Raw genomic sequence first — 18,605 nt, 5'->3', positions numbered from 1 at the left:
AATTGTTCCCAATCTAACCCTGGCGTCCTTTGGGGCTGTAATCAGTGCCACTGTACTAGGCAGTTTTCAGAGTAGCAGCCGTGGTGTTCCAAAAACAGTTTGACCTGGGTCATAGTGCACCCCAGCTTCTTCTCTGTGGTGAAAATGAACAAGTGCGTGCCTGTTATTTCTACCTGAGTTCTTGCAAATCCTTTGCCTTGGTCAGGGTAAATTTACACTTCTCCGTGGTAGAATCCTTTACCAGACCACCCAAAATCTGGGTAATTGTAGTGAAGAATGGCCTCTCAAACATGCCCAGTTTATTTCTTCAAGATGGTGTCATTGATCTAAATTAGGAACCAGATTACAGCCCTGTATCCGAGTCTCACTGAGTTACCAGAGATGGGGTTTCTATGAGAAAAAAGTTATTTTTCTGCAGCTGTCTCACATTCAACACTGATTTCGTTTTATACACAATTGCAGCAACTAGAAAGGGTGAGTTCAGCAAAGCACCACTTCTCTTTCCTCCATATCTGCGTAGTTCGGGACAACATTTCCTAATTCACAAGGTTAGCCAGGTGAGATCTTCAGGAGTAACCTCCAGTAGGGCCTGGGACACAACCAGTTTGAGAACCAAATACAAGGGGATTTTGCACCCTTCCATGCCTCTTACTTTGGAATTCTCTCCATGGATCGTCTGAGACAATATTGACCTGAACAATTGAACACCACTGTGATCATCTGAACTTGCTTCAGTTAGTTGCACAGTTTGGAGTCTGCTGGAGATCACAATGTCAGAGCAGAGATTTAACCACGCTACTATTCCTTTGTTAGCATGTCCAATAACGTGGAGTATTCTCTCTTGTTGACTGAACTGCACTTGGACTTTCTCCATGTCATCATGGCAGGGTGGGAAAATAGCAAAAGGAAAAAGAAAAAAAATAGAGTCTATTTTACCATTTGGCTCAAATTCCCCAGGAAATCTGTTGCATTCTGTCAAACAAAACTAATGTCCATTTATGTAACAAAACGGCCTTCAGGAGAGAGAGAAAAACCCACCTCTCACCGAGGGGTAAGAACCTTTTGGTTTCACAGAAAGTTAAATTCCAGAGCAGGATACACCTGATGACTCAGAATCAGGACAACAGATTCTCCCATCATCTTCTCCTCTCATCCTTTGAAACCTGCTTCACTCCACGCTATCTGACAATTACTGAGTCATGTGATTTAGGAAGTTTTAGCATCATCATAATGTGAAAAAACAACCAGCCTTCCCATCCAAAAACAATCCCAACTCAAAAGGAAAAAGACAGGAGGTGGCTTTGCCTATAGATGAAATATGGGGTTTAAACAAAGAATGATCACATGGTTTTAGATCCAATTAAACATTCTCCTTCTAGGTCTGTGACTCACCTCCAAACCTAATGAGTCTGATGTAGGATCAAAGAAATCAAACCATGATTCCCAAGCATGGAGAGCTCAGAACACTGTGTCTTGGGAAACTATGGGAAGTGGAGGGATATAATGTGAAGAAGATAAACTCTGCACAGCTGAGACAGAAGGAAACACTGCTGGGATGATGGGAAAGGGGGGAATCCCTCCCATACACCCAATTGTCTTTGAGTGTCAAAGAATCTGCTATAATCAAATATATTGTAAGTGAGAAAATGGCGCAAAAAATAGCTGATATTCAGCACAATCCATGGCAATGCAAATGGGGAGGGATAGCTCAGAGGTTTGAGCATTGGCCTGTTAAACCCAGGGTTGTGAGTTCAGTCCCTGAGGGGGCCGTTTAGGGATCTGGGGCAAAAATTGGGGATTGGTCCTGCTTTGAGCAGGGAGTTGGACTAGATGACCTCCTGAGGTCCCTTCCAACCCTGATAATCTATGAATGTGAGAACAAATGGGAATGAGGGAATCAGTGCCCAAAGGTGACTTGGTGATTTTAACAATCACTTTGCAGTGGAAGCAACAGCTCCGGGGTTGTTTAGACAAGGAAAACTGATGGAGCACTGGTGAGATTCTGAGTAAACCTGCTAGACCCCACCTCCCCTGCCACTATACACACGCTATGTCTCTTCTGCAGGAATAGTTGTGGTTTTACATCAAGCTAGCTAAGGCCATGGGAAATCCGAGTGGAGATAAGGGCGAAGTAATTTTATCTCAATGGAGCTAGTTTAGGTCACCCCTGTCCCCTGGAGCTAATGACATTCCTGATAGGAGGGACAGATGCTCCCACAACATGCAGAATAAAGTTGTTGATAGAATGGAGCAGAGGATTAATCCCAAAGAATGGTGAGCTACAAAAGAGAAAAACGGGCAACCTACCTAGGGGACCCGAGAGACCACGTGATGCAAATAGTTCAAAGAGCTTTTAAGAGGGAATTAGCAAAAACTAGTAAAGAAAAAAAAACCCTGTTGTCAGCCCTTGATGAAGTTCTTGTGCCCCAGGCAGGCTTTTGGGGAGTGTGTGTGTGTGAGGGCCATGTAGCCAAGGGAGGGATCACTGAATGGGGGGGGGGGGTATATATGAGTAGGTGGAACTTGCTAGGCATTTAATGTCCTATCCAGGCATAGCCAGGGCCCTCATCTGGCTCACCCTGGTAAGGGCCAGCTGAGGTTGTGGATCTTGTTTGAAGGGATCTAAAGGTAAAGCTCCTCCCCTTAGTGGAATGAAAATTCAGGCCCCAACACTGAGTTTCACCCAAGCTTCCCAGAAACTGGTTACACACAAACGCCTGCTGTCTGGGAAAGGCATGGAGTACCCCCAGGCACTGCAGATACATGCTCCTTCAACACCATTCCAATACCACAGCTCTCACATGCCTCCCACTACAGGAACTAGCCCCAACAGCTGCAGCAGTAACCAGATGTGGGGGGTGGGATCTGAGCCCTGGGCCTACAATCTGCTCCCTCCGAGAAAAGCAGGCCCTGGGTGAGCAGCAAACACCGAAGGTGGATTTCTTTCCGGCTCTGGGTAGAGCGCGCTTTGCACTACTGCAGGAGAGAGCACTCGAGGAGCAAAAGTGCCAAACGCTCCACACATCATGCCTCTGAAAGGAAAAACCCAAGTCAGCAAATTCGCTTAAAGATGGAGGCAGAGAGACACGGCTCCCACTTCCATGCACAGTGTCTGCCGTTATCTAAGAGACACAACAACCCCCCAGTGCTTTTCATAAGAGCACAAGGTCTTTTCCCTCCAGGTTGCAAGACCAGTGGGCAAGTTGCCCCTCGTGGAGCCAGGAGTCCCCAGACCTGCTGGGTAAAAAACAAGCCACCAGAAAGTGGTCCATAGTCTCAAGTGGCACCATAGCCTGACACAGCGCCCCTGGGCAGCCTTTGCTTTGCACGTACCAGCCATGCACATTTGCAAATACTTTAAAGCTCCTGTCAGTAAGTTCTGGGGACAGTTGCTCACCTTCAGAGGAAGCTCCCTAAAATCAGCCTGTTTCACCCAGTGGTACATTGACCTTCATTCGGACCAAGCCAAAGGGGGACCTCACTGTGGCTGCCACTGCTGTGAGGGCAGCCACTGTTGTGGATGAAGCCATCCTGCAAGCACCTTCCACCTAGCACTGAAAAGTGCTGTAGGACATAAGGTGGGAGTGGATGAACACTAGACGGGGGTCCCTCCTAATCTCCTCCCACTTCTGCCACCATTGGCCACCCCATAGCCGGTGCTGCACCCAGTGGGTTTGAAAAAAATACGGCCGTATCTCATTCCTGATCAAATGCTGGAAGGGATAGTTCAGTGGTTTGAGCATTGGCCTGCTAAACCCAGGGTTATGAGTTCAGTCCTTGAGGGGGCCGTTTAGGGATCTGGAGCAAAAATTGGGGATTGGTCCTGCTTCAAGCAGGGGGTTGGACTAGATGACCTCCTGAGGTCCCTTCCAACCCTAACCTTCTATGAATCAGCCTGCCCACTCTTGCAGCCCTCCTCTTCTGCTCTGACTGACAGGGAGGAATATTAAGCCTCCCTCCCTTAGGCCCTCCCTTCAGCATTCCTGGGGAACACCAATGCCACCCAAGTGACTTAGGTTGACAGTAGATCAACCAATAGGGCTGCCTCCTAGACCAGGCTTGCAGCCCAGCTTCAGGACTGAGAGGAAATGCAACTCGCATCCCTATCTACAGGACTCCAGGTACCTCCAGCCTTCTGGCTCAAACATCCCCTCTTGTGTTCAAGTCACAACAGTGAGCAGGCAAAAGACAGACTCCCGTGTCATTTGAGAGAGCAAGATAAAGCTTTGGAAACCCCGGTAGGGTTAGCTGGTAACCAAAGGGCCCCAAGGTCCCACTGAGATTTGAACTTGGATTGTAGGATTCAATGGCCCTTACAACATGGGACCAGCAGGGGATCCCTCAAACTCTGTTGACTTCTGACAGGGAGGACTCTATGGGGACAGTTTTTTTCTGGCAGGGAGGACCCTGTGGGAACATGCCTCACTGGCCAGCCCTGCATTTCCTCAACAAGTCAGCATGCAGCGCTTTGCTGCAGGCCCAGAGGCCTTTCTTCCTCCAGACTGTGAGGCCAGTGGGCATGTGAGGAAGTTGCACCTTCAGTCCCAGGCTGTAAAGGGTCCTTCCTAGGAAAGCCCAAGTCCTGAAAAGGAAAAAGTAAAGTCAAGGAGGGTCCTCAAGAGATGGCTTTTGAAGTTCTTGGCGGACATCAGAGGGGGAAAGTGTCCTCTGCCTGACCAGGGACTTGAACGCTGGACCCTCAAATTAAAAATCTGAGTCAGCTTTACCAACTGAGCTAGCCAGGCTCACACTCAAAAGAGGCAACTTTGGGTCAAGAGAAAGAAGGCTGGAAACAATACAGAAAACCTGTTACTCTCGCTCTCTTAGCAGTCCTAGCCCCAGGCTGCTTGCTTTCTCCATCCAGCGCCCTGAGGCCTTATTCTTTTTTTAGTTAAATATCAGATCCAGGAGAAAACACAGTTATACAAAGCAAAACGAAATTGCAAACAGAAATGTTACTGGAAATACAAAAATAAAAGGAAAATCCAACCCTCATCACTTTATCGTATCTGGGCCATTCCTGTATCGAGAGCACCCACTGAGGTCCCTGTGTGGTTATGAGAGACCTGGAGGAATTCATACCAAAACCTGAACATGAAACTCAACTGCTCCCAGGTGCCACAGTGAAACCCTTTCCCTGCTGTGACATTGCATTCCATATGATTTTATGAAAATATGCTAATGAGTGTGAATATTATGTAATTGGAATATGCTTACTGCAAAGGGTCTCTTGTAAGGTATCATTACAAAGCTTATAATCTACTGTGTGTTTTCATCGTATCTGTATGAATGTATCATTCTTGTATCTGAAACTAGAAATATGAAATATAACTCTGAGGTCCTGTTGTAATTATGCAAAGTGTGGGCCATTAATGGTGGTTTGGAATCTTGATGGCTCCCATTAACCAGGACAATTTATTGTAGATGGCTCTGTCTACTTGCAAGCCTTCCTGTGAGTCAGGCCTGGAAGAATGAAGGCTTGGGGTCTCACAGGACATATGACCATGTCACCTGGTACAGGAATCCCTCTTAAACCTGGGACTTTTCCCCAGGAGAGAGACAAAAGATTCCTGCCTTGTGCCAAAGCTATATAAGGGGGTGGATCAGAACAAAGGTGACTGCAGTCATGAGAAATCCCCTAGCTACCACCTGAGCTGGAACAAGGACTATACCAGGGGAAAAGATTGGGCCCAGACAAGAAATAAGTCTAGTCTGTGAAAGAAGTTTATTGGAAGATCTCTGAGGGTGAGATTTTATCTGTATTGACAGGTTTCAGAGTAACAGCCGTTTTAGTCTGTATTCGCAAAAAGAAAAGGAGGACTTGTGGCACCTTAGAGACTAACCACTTTATTTGAGCATAAGCTTTCGTGAGCTACCGATGAAGTGAGCTGTAGCTCACGAAAGCTTATGCTCAAATAAATTGGTTAGTCTCTAAGGTGCCCCAAGTCCTCCTTTTCTATCTGTATTGAGTTTCATACTGTTTTAGGCTTAGACTTGCATGTTTGGTGTTTTTTATTTTGCTCTATGGAGAATACAAACTCCATAGAGAAGGAAAAGTTAATGCCTTGGAAAGCCTGTGTGTGTGTCTAGAAACCACTCTCCTATAGTTTCTTTTCTCTGATTTCCTTTAGAGAAGCTGAAGCAGGAAGAGTTGCCTTCTCTGAGGCTTGAACTCAGGACCTTCAGATTATGAGACTGACATGCTGCCAACTGCACTAAGAAGCCTTGGGAAAGCTTTAGGTTCAGTGCATATAGGACCCTCCTACAGCAGTGACTGGGGCAGAGAAGAAGCCAAGGGGTGTGCTGAAAGAAGCAAGGAGATCTGGTGCCCAGAGGCCTGTCCTGGCAGCTTTTTCAGTAGCAAATAAATCAATTCTCCCTACCAGCGAACAATCTACCAGAAATGATGGCAGTATGGGACAGGGCGTGTTCCCAAGCCAGGGACCCACTTCCGCATTTTAGAACTTACTCTCATTACCCTAGGATGGCACTTTCTATGTGAATTGTGCAAAGCAAGTGGGGGGGAAGTTATATGTGTAATAGAAACCAGGGTTCCAGGTAAGGCTTGAACTCATAACCCCAGCAGCAGTCCCCTTTGCACTAACCAGCTGCACCACTGGGGTTGTACCGTATGATTGGAGAATTGCTAACATAGTTCCTATTTTTAAGAAAGGGAAAAAAAGTGATCCAAGTAATTATAGGCCTGTTAGTTTGACATCTGTAGTATGCAAGGTCTTGGAAAAAATTTTGAAGGAGAAGGTAGTTAAGGACATTGAAGTCAATGGTAAATGGGACAAAATACAACATGGTTTTACAAAAGGTAGATCGTGCCAAACCAACCTGATCTCCTTCTTTGAGAGAGTAACAGATTTTTTAGATAAAGGAAATGCAGTGGATCTAATTTACTTAGATTTTAGTAAGGCGTTTGATACTGTGCCACATGGGGAATTATTAGTTAAATTGGATAAGATGGGCATCAATAGGAAAATTGAAAGGTGGATAGGGAATTGGTTAAAGGGGAGACTACAACGGGTCCTACTGAAAGGTGAACTGTCAAGTTGGAGGGAGGTTACCAGTGGAGTTCCTCAAGGATCAGTTTTGGGACCAATCTTATTTAATCTTTTTATTACTGACCTGGGCACAAAAAGTGGGAGTGTGCTAATAAAGTTTGCAGATGATACAAAGCTGGGAGGTATTGCTAATTTAGAGAAGGACAGGGATACCCTACAGGAGGATCTGGATGACCTTGTAAACTGGAGTAATAGGAATAGGATGAAATTTAATAGTGAGAAGTGTAAGGTCATGCATTTAGGGATTAATAACAAGAATTTTAGTTATAAGCTAGGGACACATCAACTAGAAGTAACGGAGGAGGAAAAGGACCTTGGAGTATTGGTTGATCATAGGATGACTATGAGCTGCCAATGTGATATGGCTGTGAAAAAAGCTAATGTCGTCTTGGGATGCATCAGGAGAGGTATTTCCAGTAGGGATAAGGAGGTTTTAGTACCGTTATATAAGGCACTGGTGAGACCTCACCTGGAATACTGTGTGCAATTCTGGTCTCCCATGTTTAAGAAGGATGAATTCAAACTGGAACAGGTACAGAGAAGGGCTACTAGGATGATCCGAGGAATGGAAAACTTGTCTTATGAAAGGAGACTTAGGGAGCTTGGCTTGTTTAGCCTAACTAAAAGAAGGTTGAGGGGAGATATGATTGCTCTCTATAAATATATCAGAGGGATAAATACCAGAGAGGGAGAGGAATTATTTAAACTCAGTACCAATGTGGACACAAGAACAAATGGATATAAACTGGCCACTAGGAAATTTAGATTAGAAATTAGACGAAGGTTTCTAACCATCAGAGGAGTGAAGTTTTGGAATAGCCTTCCGAGGGAAGTGGTGGGGGCAAAAGATCTATCTTGCTTTAAGATTAAACTCGATAAGTTTATGGAGGAGATGGTATGATGGGATAACATGGTTTTGGTAATTAAATATTCATGGTAAATAGGCCCAATGGCCTGTGATGGGTTTTTAGATGGGGTAAGATCCAAGTTACCCGGGAAAGAATTTTCTGTAGTATCTGGCTGATGAATCTTGCCCATATGCTCAGGGTTTAGCTGATCGCCATATTTGGGGTCGGGAAGGAATTTTCCTCCAGGGCAGATTGGAAGGCCCTGGAGGTTTTTCGCCTTCCTCTGTAGCATGGGGCACGGGTCACTTGCTGGAGGATTCTCTGCTCCTTGAGGTCTTCAAACTACAATTTGAGGACTTCAATAGCACAGATATAGGTGTGAGGTCTTTTTTAGGAGTGGTGGGTGAAATTCTGTGGCCTGCATTGTGCAGGAGGTCAGACTAGATGATCATAATGGTCCCTTCTGGCCTAAATATCTATGAATCTATGAATCACTGTAGGGGCTTCTTAGGTTACCAGTCTCTGTGGTTCACACCTTTGCCTGATAATTGAAAGGCAGATGCTTCAAACCTAACTAAAGACATGGCTTTTCAGCCATGAGAATCCAGTACATTTTAACAGGAAGAAAATCTCCTCTATTCTGGTTTAGCCCCATTTGACTCCTTCTACCGGTCTTCTCCCAACCCCTGTCTCTTTCCTTCCCCACTGGGGCCCTGCAGAGAGAAGCCCTAGTCAGTCTCTGTCACAGAGAGTCTGTATCCCATAAAGGGAGGGAGGGGTCACTCTAAAACATTGATAATGGGGAAGGGAGGGGTGCGTGGTTAGGGGGAGTGTTAGCCGACAGCCAAGGATGTTTGGTGAGGTGCCAGCTATGCCCGTTTATACCATCCGTGACTTTAACCGCTAGGACGCACTGTCCCTTCGCGGCGGGCAGCCCGGGCTAGGCTGACGGATGCCCCAAGGTCCTAACCACCCGTGACTTTAACTGCTAGAGCTCAGAGCTCCTTCGCAGCGGGCAGTCAATACTGACTGACAGGTGCCCCAATGGCAGCACTAAGAGCCTCTCCACACCCGTGACTTTAACTGCTAGAGCTCAGAGCTCCTTCGCAGCGGGCAGCCAGGATTGACTGACAGGTGCCCCAAGAGTTTGCCCCGTGGAGGCGGCACAACTCAACGCTAGGCTCTTAGTACTCTCACCTAATGGCCAGGCTTTAGAGCCCAAACGGCTGAGGTTCTTTAATTGTGTTGGCTGCTTTACAGTAAACCAGAGAAAACAAGTCAGGCTTATGCATAAATGGTTACCAAAATTTATTAAGCTAGATTCTAATCATGTGGTTACAAAATTGCTAGTGCCTACTTATTTAAATGTAGAGATGTTACACACACAAACAAGTTACAAAACTGAAGCCACAATCCCAAAGAAAGAAAACAAAGTATAGAGCTCTATTTCAAAATATGTGTACACTAAAGATAGGAGATCAGGTGTGGGTGCTTCTTACCCTCCTTGCATCTCTCGATTCCAGCGGTGCCAAGCCAGGATCGGTCACTCAATTCCGCGGAAAGACGAATAAGGGACAAGGCGTAGGGACCCTCTTAGCTGCAGAAGCCTTGGGAGGCTGTCACTTATCTGACCAGCAGATAGATAGTGAAAAGCACTCAAAAATCATGGTGCTGTAGGTCCCCTACTTATACCTCTGTACTCCTTTATTCTCTTTCTCCTTTCTTATGCCAGATTGAGGCTGGTCTGTCAGGGTGACGCCAGCTTTCGCAAGAGTAGTTTACACTTGCAAAGGAGAGAAACAATAAGTTTCGACTACTGGACATTTATTTTATCAGGGTAAATATTTTCCCACCTAGGATGTTGGTGTGTGTGCATCATGCTATTTAGTAGGGGCTAAGAGCCATGTCTGTCACAGGGCCTCTGCCTGCTGTGAGCTTAATCGTCGTATCTGTTCCCAGAGGCACATTGTAGCAGCACACCTGTGCTTTCACAGCTTCAAAGGCTGTGCTGGAATATATGTTAAGTGCCCTGTTCCTGCTTCCTCCTGTGTTTCCAGCAATGCTGGTCTGAGGGGGGGGGGGGGGGGGCTGGCTGTCTGGCTACAGGGGAGAAAGGATGGAGAACTAACAGTGGGGCCCAGAGAGATTCCCCCGCAGATCGGAGAGATCCCCTGCTGCCCACCATCAGCCAGCTGTGGGAAGAACAACTTGGGATTGCTTGGGGAAGCCACTTTTAAAAACACAAGTATAACATGCCAATTACATTTTAATAAGACCAAAGCCTCCTCAAACCCAGTGTTACAATCACTGGGATGACTTTGTCCTGATATTTTACCGGCTGCAGCCACAAAGTGAGTCAAATTACAGCTCCCGTTCGGAGTCAATGCACACAGAAGAATCAGGAGGCTCTTAATTTCTTAGGTTCTGCCGCCATTTCATTTCTATCCTGTTCCAAGATTTATTGTTGTGCAAAGAAATGTTAGGGCCTTGGGAGTGTCGTTCCCCCCCCCTCCACGGTCCCACCTGCCTCCCCGGGCAATTTAAAGGGTCTGGGACCCCCACCACCATCACCGGCAGCACAAAGGGGCTAAGGCGGCTTCCTGCCCACTCTCACTCCGCGTGGCGTGCCACTCTCGGAAGCAGCTGGCACGTCCCTGTGGCCCCTGAGGCAGGGGGGTCTCCACACACTGCCCCCACCCCGAGCGCCAACTCTGCCAACTGTGGCAATGGGAGCTGCGGGGGTGGAGTCTGCGGGCAGCGGTGTGCAGAGATGCCACCAGCCCTCCTGCGTGGGAGCTGCTGCCAGAGGGGGGTGTGGGTTGCTTTTGGGAGATGCCCATGGTAAACGCCGCACCCTTCACCCACTCCCGCACCCCCAATCCCCTGCCCCAGTTCAGACCTCACACCCAAACTCTCTCCAAAGGCATGCCCCCCACACCCCCTCCTGCACCCCAACCCCCTACATGAGCCCAGACCCCACACCCAAACTCTCTCCCAGAGCCTTAGGCAGGTGTGGGGGGTGGGGGCAGGACTTGATCTCATTCTGGGCACCACCAAAAATTATACAAACCTGCCGCCCCTGTCCAACCCAACCTTCTGCTGATGCACCTCAGCCCACACCAGTGCAGGGTTTGAAGCTTGCATTGCTTAAATTCCAGGACATTGGGGGATTTCAGCTTCCCTTTGTCCAGAGGAAACCTTCTCCCCACTCCCAACAAGGTTCTTGTCCATAGGATCACTATAGGGGGGCTGGGTCCCTCTATCTCTTTTCTCTCTCTAGGACAGGCCAGGGCATCTGAGCACCCAGGACCTTCTATGGAGCTACCCTTCCCCTTTCCCTTCTATGGTCTCATCTGTCATTGACTCCAGACTTTTTTCTATCCATCGTCAGCACCATCCCAAGCCAGCTGCACTCGCCTCAAAAGGACAGCATCCCCTGATGGGTGTAAATCACTGACGTCTCTCCTCTCTGAGCACTGACTGACCCTCCGTTTCCTTGCCCCTCAGTCTGGGCAGATGGGACCTTCCCCTCCAGTGCTGGAGGATTCTCCCTTCTCATCCACCATTGACCCAAACAGCACAGCAGGTGGGAATCTTAAAAGTACCAAGGTGACTTCGAAGCAGAAACCCCCCCAGACCTTCCATGCAATTGGCATTTGCCCCTCACGGAGCAGGATTGAAACTCGTGCAAGCAGACTGGTGGGCCACATCCCTGATGGGCATGAGCAAAGCAGCCGGGTGAAAAGAGAACTTGGAGATGCTGGGGATTGAACCCAGGGCCTCATACATGCAAAGCATGCGCTCTACCACTGAGCTACATCCCCAGATGGGCTACAGCTGCTATGGGTTACACTCAGAGCCTCCCCCCCTGTTTCCAGAGCGTCTGGGAGCCTAAAAGCAGCATGAGGGACAGAGTCCCTGCTCTGAGGGCCAAACCTGCTGTCCTGGAGGTTGCTGGTTCTTAGGGGGCACTTTGCAGCAGGGCCAGATTCTATGTGTGGGGCAGAGAGAGTGCCTGCCCTGGACTCAGGGGCAGAGATACACTCAGCCCTCTCCCCTGCATTGGCGGGGGGAGGGTGCTGCAATCCCCTGCTGGAAGGTCATGGAGGTGGGGGGCTAGGTGAGCAGCTCAGCACCTGACCATGGTGGCAGAAGTGGTGTGGGGAGCTCCAGGTGTTTCTAGGATCTGCTATTTCCACTTGCCTGTAAAGTCCAGCTTTCCCCAGCACATTCACTGCAGTGCAATTGGGTCACTGTTTCCATGGCTCTACAGCAAAGACTCACTCCCGGTTTCCCATCTATCTGCAGCACGATCAGCCTGTGTCAGTGGTTAATGAGGTGGATCTAGTTGTAGATGGTTATTCATTCCCCACCTTGACAATTCAGACAGTCCCTTTCCTACTGAAATCCCCAGCACCTCAGTGATCCCGGGAGCAGGGGTTGGGGTTTCCCTGAGGGCCTGAGATTTTGAGGGTCCTTTTTTCCCTCAGCAGGGAGTGAACTCAGCTTTTCCCCCATCCCAGACATTCCATGAAATACCTGTAGCAGCATAAAGAAAGAGGGGAGGGAACATCTCACGGCCAGGGCTGGAGGTGCCCAGGGCCCCCTGCTTGTCCATTGTTTCCATCGCAGAAGAGGAAGGTTCCATGGAATTTGACACCCTGCTCTGCACAAGGGACAGAGAAAGATCTTGCTGTTCCTGTGTCTGTGCAAAGAAAATTGTGCTTCTGTAGGAAAGAGAGGCGGGAAATGGCCCCATGGTGGGACAATATCCTCAGGATTAAGAGCAAAGGACTCAGGCTGAGAACTGATTTCACTCCACTCATCTGAGATTTAACAAATTGTCTTCCATGGAGAGAATGCAAACTTGTGACATTGCTCCAGACTCTGGGGGTTCGGGCTGCTTTAACTCTTGGTAAAAAACATGAGCTTGATTCCAAGAAGGGAGAGAGGAGAAGCCTGAAGCTGACTTTAGTTCCAGGCTGGGGTCTCCTGGGTGGGCGGAAACTTCCTTTGCTGCCACCAGGGGACAGCAGCTACTGGCGACATCCCAGGGCTGAGATGAAAGGGGAATGTTGCATGAACTTTACCATACAGGCCCCATCCTGCTTCTCAGAGCCCACAGGAGAGACTCTAGAGACGGGCGAGTCATTTCTCAGAAAAGCTGCTAGGACTCCTTCCTGCCAACAATTCACACCTCCTGCTCCCCCCGCCCCTCAAATTTTTCTGCTCCAAAGGCTCCTGAATGCTGAGAACGGGGAAGGGGGGGCGGGTCACTCCACCATCTGAAATGAAAGGGGTGCTCCTGGATGGGAAGGAAAGAACAGAAAGTGACGAGAGAGAAAGAAACCGAAAAAAAAATACCTCTTCTCTCTCCCTTTCCATTCCCATCAAGATATGTGATGAATGGGAAAACTCCCATCCCCAGGAACAATGAAGAAAACAGAAAGAGATTCACCACAAACTGGACAGCAACAGACTTGGTTGCATCATGTCGCAATGAGACAAAGAAGCTGGAATTGTGGGTTCTGCTTAAGGTGACCAGACAGCAAGAGTGAAAAACTGGGATGGAGTGGGGGGTAATAGGAGCCTATACAAGAAAAAGACCCAAAAATCAGAACTTTCCCTATAAAATCAGGACATCTGGTCACCCTAGTTCTCCTCTCAAGGATTCAAATCACTTGCAGCATTGAAAGCAAGCCCCAGGCTGATCAGCAGGTGAGTCTGAATTAGCATGAAACTTCCAAGTGTGTCAGACAGTCAGCCTTCCAGGGGGACGGGGAAATCAAACTCTGGTCTCCTGTAGCAGGAGCAGGGATACTCACCGCTATCTTATCAAGCAGGTCGCTGCCTTTCAACAGACCCCTAGGAGAGGGAGCGCTGGGGGATCTGCAGTTTTCACACTGGGGAGGAGGGCCAGACTAGTGGGGCTGTCTCAGGACTCACCAGTGGCTCTAGGTCACATGTTGGGGGGCAGGTGTCAGTAGGGGCTACAGGATGGGGGCTCGGGTTAAAATGAAACTGCACAAAAAACTCCTGCTTTGCTTCAGGGAAAGGCCCTACTTTGGCCTCTCCCCATTTCATGAAAATCTCCATCTCTACCCCGTCCCTCAGAAACCCCCTCTCTCCCTTGGGTATTTTCATGGTTTCTTCCTTTTTTCATGGTCTTGTACAAATATTTTTGCCATGGAAATGATCAAGTACATTTTAAATGAGAAAAACAGTCAAACACCACATCTGTGTCTCCTTCGCCACACATAGTGTTGTTAGGGTCCTTCATTTTCAGGTTCTATTTTATTTAATTTTTCCTGGGAATTGATTAGTGTTTATTATCACCACCACAAAAACAGGTGAAAATCAGTGCAAACAACTATTAATAATGTTTCTGGGTAATTATCGGGGTTTATTTTGGTGGATGGAAAGACAGGGGGGAAAAGTATTTAGTAGATGAAAGCTTTGAATTCCATTCATTGATGTGGTTTGCTGCAGAACTAAAACAGAACTCAAAACAAAATGAGTTTAAGAAAACAATCTCTCTCTAATCCCCAAATAAAACTTTTCGTTTGAATGAACAGGTTACTGTTGCAGACTTACAACTATTAGGCTATACATATTGACATTTAATAACTGGGCCACACCATTTGCAACGCATACACTCAGCTTCATCCTTTTCTCCTGTTGCTAACAGCTTGAAATGTGCAGAGGTGCACCACTTCAGAGCTGGCATGCATGCCTGTTTGTTTATTGTGTGTATCTTCTAGACTGGGGTGGGCAAACTACAGCCCGCCGGCCAAATCCGGCCCATCAGGGCTTTGGATCCAGCCTGCAGGACTGTCAGCCCAGTGGTGCAACAGGGCTAAGGCAGGCTCCCTGCCTGTCCTGGCCCTGCACCGCTCCTGGAAGCGGGGGACGGTGCCTGCAGGCAAGAGCACCACGTCCCTGCAGCCCCTGGGGGATGGGGGAGCAGAGGGTGCCGCAAGCTGCTCTTGCCTGCAGATGCATCCGCCCCCCCCTCCCCCCCCCCCGCAGCTCCCATTGGCTGGGAATGGGGAACCGCGGTCAATGGGAGCTTTGGGGAAGGTACCTGCAGGTGAGGGCAGTGCACGAAGCCCTCTTCTCCCCCTCCCCCAGGGGCCACAGGGACGTAGTGCCAGCCATTTCCAGGAGTGGCGCAGGGCCAGGGCAGGCAGGGAGCCTGCCTTAGCCCTGCTGCGCACCGCTGCCATCCCGGAGCAGTTCCAGGTAGGCAGCACCAGGGCAGAGCCCACACCCTGAACCCTCCTGCACTCCGCATCCCAACCCCCTGCCCTGAGCCCCCTCCTGCACTCTGCAGCCCTCCCTGCACCCCAATGCCCTGCCCTGAACCCCCTCCTGCGCCCTGCACCCCATCCTGCGCCCCAACTCCCTGCCCTGAGCACTTTCCCGCACTCTGCACCCCCTCCTGCACTCGAACCCCCTGCCCTGAGCCCCTTCCTACACTCTGCACCCCCTCCTACAACCCAACCCCCACCCTGAGCCTCTTGCCGCACCCCTCCTGCACTCCGACCCCTTGCTCTGAGCCCCTTCCTGCACACTGCACTCCCTCCCACACTCCGCACCCCAACCCCCTTCCCCAGCCCTACATTCATGGCCCTACATACAGTTTCCTCACCCAGATGTGGCCCTGTTCTAGACTTATTCAGAGCCTTTCTTCAACAGGAGGCTTTGCATATACACACAGACTCATGTATTATCGTAATACATATATCTCACACAATGTATTGTATTTTCCTAATAAAACAAGTTATTTTTTACATAATTAAATTATACAAAAGCAGGGTGAAAATCAGAAAAAAATGAACCACACTTTTTGTAGAACCCAGGAATTTTTCCGTTAAAATGGGTTTAAACTGAAAATGAAGAAGTTTAGAATTGTGTCTGAATTTTTCTAGTCCAGGTGATCAGAGTCACCCCTACATTCACTTCAGATCAAACCCCGGATGTGCACCAAGCACTTATCGGGGCTGTGGGGCAGAACTAAACTTCACTGGCAGCAGCGAGGGAGGAAGGTTGGGACCGAGCTGTCTGGGAAATGTTTTAATCTTTCTTTTTTTTTTTTTTTTTTTTTTAAATTAAATCAATGCAGCTTCCACTCCTCAAACACTCCCAAGGAAATAACGTTTCTGTGCAAAGTACCCAAAACTTTTAACAATAAGAAGTGACATGAAATAGCCACACCATGGCTCCAGAACCTAAGGATTGAGAAGCCATGTGATTATTGAATGTGTATTGATGCTGAAAGGGGAGGTGTTTTGTCTTTGGCTCCCCTTCTCCCTGTGCTGAGCACTAAACCCCACTCTTCTCCCAGAGAACTAAAACCCAGGAGTCCTGACTCAGCCCCCTGCTCTAGCCCACGAGACCCCACTCCCTGTGACAAAGGAGGAGCTCAGAGACCCCTGTGCTGTCCCCTCGCCTCCCTGCCCATATCACACTTGAAACCCAATGGGGTTTCCTTGGGCAGTTTTGAATCTTGCGCCCAAGAAGGGGGTGATTTTAGGTGCAGGTTCCAAACAGCGCAATGAACCAGCCGGATGGGCAGCAGGTGTCGGTGTCGGAGCCATTGAAATAATCAGCAACATACTTCAGGGAAACGGTTGTTGGTGAAGTGTCAATGGAAGGTCAGAATCTGATCATGTCAGTGTCACACTGGAGGGTGCTGTGATGGTTTTAAATTCGTCATCCAAACCTAGCCGCCCCCTAGCACAGGTTTTAACCTCTTCTTCTCTTACGGTTGCTCATTATCAGAGAAGGGGAAAGAGAGAGGAATAGAAACGGAGGATGTAACAAAAATGACAGCGCTGGGGACAAAAATACTGAAGTTTAGAACCCCAGGTCATTTGCTTTCCTTTAATTATAATTAAGGCTACATTTTCATCATGGGTATTTTTAGTAAACATCAGGGACAGGTCATGGGCAGTAAAAAAAAAAATTCACGGCCCCTGACCTGTCCATGACTTTTACTAAAAATACCAAAGAATAAAACTTGGAGGGGGGGCTTCCCGGGGGCCCTATGGGTGCTGGGGGAGGGTGGCCCGGCTGCTTGGGGGGGGGACACATGGCCTGGGACCCCCGCTGGTGCTGGGGGAGGGGAGGGGGATTGGTGGGGCCAGCAGGCTTCCTACCTGGCTCCACACCTCCCCCACTTCCCCAGCAGCAGCAAAGATTGGGTGGGGGAGGGGACAGGGAGTTGGGGCACGGAACAGGGTGAGGCAGGCTCTGGGTGCTGCTTACCTGGAAGGCTCCCCAGAAGGGGCAACATCCCCTCGCTCAGCTGCTAGGTGGACGCATGGCCAGGCAGCTCTGCACACTGCCTCTGCCTGCAGGCACCGCTCCCGCAGCTCCCATTGGCCGCAGTTCCCGGCCAATGGGAGCTGCAAAGTCAGCGCTCTGGGTGGAGGCAGGGTGCACAGCTGCCTGGCCACTCCTCTGCCTAGCAGCTGAGCAAGGGGAATGTCACCCCTTTCAGGGAGCCCTCAAGGTAAGCGCCACCCAGAGCCTGCCTCACCCTGTTCCCTGCCCCTGCCCCCTCCCACACCCAAATCCAAACCTTGACCTCTGTGACAAACTCCCAACCTTAATCATAATGTGCTAATTAACTGTTAACCTTCATTTCAAAAACCTCTCTCAATACATTTGTTAGAGAAAAGCTGGGGACTGGTGAGGGGAAGGGCACTTTTTAGTCATTGTTGTGTTCAAAACATGTTTTGACAAAACATCTTTTTAATTCAAACAAAGGGAAGTGTTTCTTCACACAACACACGGTCAACCTGTGGGACTCTTTGCCAGAGGACGTTGTGAAGGCCAAGACTAGAACAGGGTTCAAAAAAGAACATGATAAATTCATGGAGGACAGGTCTACCAATGGCTATTAGCCAGGATGGGCGGGGATGCTGTCCCTAGCCTCTGTTTGCCAGAAGCTGGGAATGGGCGACAGGGGATGGATCACTTGATGATCACGGTTCTGTTCACTCCCTCTGGGGCACCCGGCATTGGCCACTGTCAGAAGACAGGACACCAGGCTAGATGGACCTTTAGTGTGACCCAGTATGGCCATTCTTATGTTTTTATATTCATGATCAGAACAAAACCTGCCCTCTCTGAGGGCCAAACTGTGCACCTTCAGATTAGGACACTGATACATTTTTCCCATTATTCCTGGTTCTGTGGTGTAATGGGCAGCACTTTGGACTTTGAATCCAGTGATCTGAGTTCAAATCTCTGTAGAACCATGTCTTGAGTTGCTTTCTTTCTACGTCCCATTGTAAAGAAAAACTCATAGCAGTCGGTGAGCCAGTTTTCCTTCCCTTTTCGAAAAGTCACTGAAGATTCTTGCATGAGTGAGGGAGCAGCAGGGACGACACCAGCGTTAAGACTGGGCAGAGATTCCTAATTAACATCCCCATTTCCAAACTGCTGCTAAGATCCACACGCACACTCAGACTGGCTTGAGAGTGGCTCTGCCAATTCGGCAACCAGTGCAGGGATAATGGGGAAATAATTTGTTTAGGGACAATAACCAATGCTACTGAGTGACCTGTGTTCAAAAACATACCTGCACTGAGAGACACTTGCTGCATTAGTTTCATAGCTCAGCTGGTAGAGAGGAAGACTGTAGGAGGGGGAGGGAGAGCTCAGTGGGATGAGCATT

General features: G+C 48.8%; 3 non-coding genes across 3 annotated transcripts; 1 reads left to right on the top strand and 2 right to left on the bottom strand.

Moving 5' to 3' along the window:
* Positions 1–6,152: 6,152 nt before the first annotated feature.
* Positions 6,153–6,225, bottom strand: TRNAM-CAU (transfer RNA methionine (anticodon CAU)). Its single transcript has one exon. It is a non-coding gene; the product is annotated as a tRNA-Met (tRNA).
* Positions 6,226–11,670: 5,445 nt separating this feature from the next.
* On the bottom strand, positions 11,671–11,742 carry TRNAA-UGC (transfer RNA alanine (anticodon UGC)). Its single transcript has one exon. It is a non-coding gene; the product is annotated as a tRNA-Ala (tRNA).
* Positions 11,743–18,114: 6,372 nt separating this feature from the next.
* On the top strand, positions 18,115–18,186 carry TRNAQ-UUG (transfer RNA glutamine (anticodon UUG)). The gene has a single exon. It is a non-coding gene; the product is annotated as a tRNA-Gln (tRNA).
* Positions 18,187–18,605: the final 419 nt, after the last annotated feature.

This window comes from Lepidochelys kempii, chromosome 28, assembly GCF_965140265.1.
Source record: "Lepidochelys kempii isolate rLepKem1 chromosome 28, rLepKem1.hap2, whole genome shotgun sequence".
NCBI classification, from domain to species: Eukaryota; Metazoa; Chordata; order Testudines; family Cheloniidae; genus Lepidochelys; species Lepidochelys kempii.
This window is presented reverse-complemented; position numbering and strand designations above follow the sequence as displayed.